This window comes from Solanum tuberosum, unplaced genomic scaffold (genome assembly GCF_000226075.1).
Source record: "Solanum tuberosum cultivar DM 1-3 516 R44 unplaced genomic scaffold, SolTub_3.0 scf00092, whole genome shotgun sequence".
In the NCBI taxonomy this organism is placed as follows: Eukaryota; Viridiplantae; Streptophyta; class Magnoliopsida; order Solanales; family Solanaceae; genus Solanum; species Solanum tuberosum.
Window position 1 is genome coordinate 931,149 of NW_006239019.1, and position 1,545 is coordinate 932,693.

The following is a 1,545-nucleotide window of genomic DNA, read 5'->3' on the forward strand; positions in this document are numbered from 1 at the left end:
AAAAAAAAATAGTAAACACTTAAAATTTCTCTATGAAAAATTGATATTAAATTTGTAAGTAATTATATTGGGCCCGTATACGGGCCTTCAGTTATCTAGTATATATACATATGTAATCTTTCAAATACTACGTAGGTGGGGACGTGTTAGGAGGTATTGGAGAAGGGAGAGGAGCCAATCAGAAATGATTCTCGTGACATCTTGGCCAATAAAATAGGAAAAAGTTTAAAATATTATCAAGAATTTTATAAGGTAGGATGAGAAAATAATAGGTATTAATATTTTAATTTCACTTGTTCTTGCTTCTTTCTTTGTTAAAAAAATAGGAGGTAAATATAGGTGTATATACATAATTGGGCATCAAGTGTAATATATGAATATCTATTTGTCGTATATATACTTTGGGCATCAAATATATTACTCTCTATGTCCTTAATTACTTGTCAATTTTTGAATTGACACACTTATTAAAAGAAAACAAATATTAATATAATGAGTTTACCATTTTATCCCTATTAATTATGAAGTAGATGAATTAAAAACTTAAGATTTTCAAAAAGTTCTACCTTTTTTCAAAGTAATTAATTGAGGGTATAATAGGTAAAATTTTTTTGTCCTTTCTTGATTTGTCAAAATGGACACGTAATTAGGAATAACTATAAATGAAAAAGTGGACTAGTAATTAAAGATAGAGGGAGTATATGATTAGGCAGCATACAATACATAACATATTGTGTGTATATTTATCTTACAACATAAAATATATTAACGTGGACATTCATTTTAGAACAAAGAAAAGATTTTCCTTCTTATCAATCGCTCCAGAAAATTTTGATAGCTTAATTAATTGATTATATTTAGCTACCTAAATTTCACTTGTTGTTGTGAGGGTTCGATTTCGATAATTCACCACCTCATATTTTTTTCTATAAAAAAACAAACCTCCTCCGAAAAAATCCCCCAAAAGAAGCTATTATTTTTTAATACTTTGTTTGGATGGTGGTTAAAGATCATTTTTTTTGTTTGGATGGTTGTTAAAGATTATTTTTTCCCCTTTTTACCATGGTTTAAGCCAAAAAAGAAAAAGAAAAAAAAAGGCAATCTCCTTAGTGAATGTGGTCTTAAGTGTAAACAAGATTTCCACAATTGGATCATTGGATGGATGGGGAAAATAAGAGAGTATGGTTTATGTGTCATCTTTCTCTCTCTCTATATATACCCAAATTCTTGTTATCATAATTGTCTCTCAACCGTTCAATTCTCTTTCTAATATCTCTCCATTGCCTCAATCTTTTTCTCCTGCATACTTTTAGAGGTAAAAACTCTCCTTTTCTCCCCTTTGTGGTTTTGCTATATTTATTTCTAAATTTTGGAGATAGATGCCTTTTTGATTTGTAAATGTGGATATTGTTTTGTATTTGGGTGCTGTGTTTCTTGAAAAAGTTTCAATCTTTATGTTTTGTTCATATGTTTTATCTCATATTGTGAAAGATTTGTTTGACATCTTTTCTTCATTTGTTTTTCTTTGTGTGGGGGGTGGGTGGG

General features: G+C 29.0%; 1 protein-coding gene across 2 annotated transcripts in view; it reads left to right on the forward strand.

Moving 5' to 3' along the window:
* Positions 1-1,179: 1,179 nt before the first annotated feature.
* The window catches only part of LOC102577923 (NAD-dependent epimerase/dehydratase family protein-like protein), a 3,844-nt gene continuing 3,478 nt past the window's right edge, over positions 1,180-1,545 (forward strand). Inside the window, exon 1 of one of the 2 annotated variants that reach the window (XM_006347687.2) lies at positions 1,180-1,315. The gene's annotated coding sequence lies outside the window, so the exon portion shown is untranslated. 2 annotated transcript variants of the gene reach the window in all.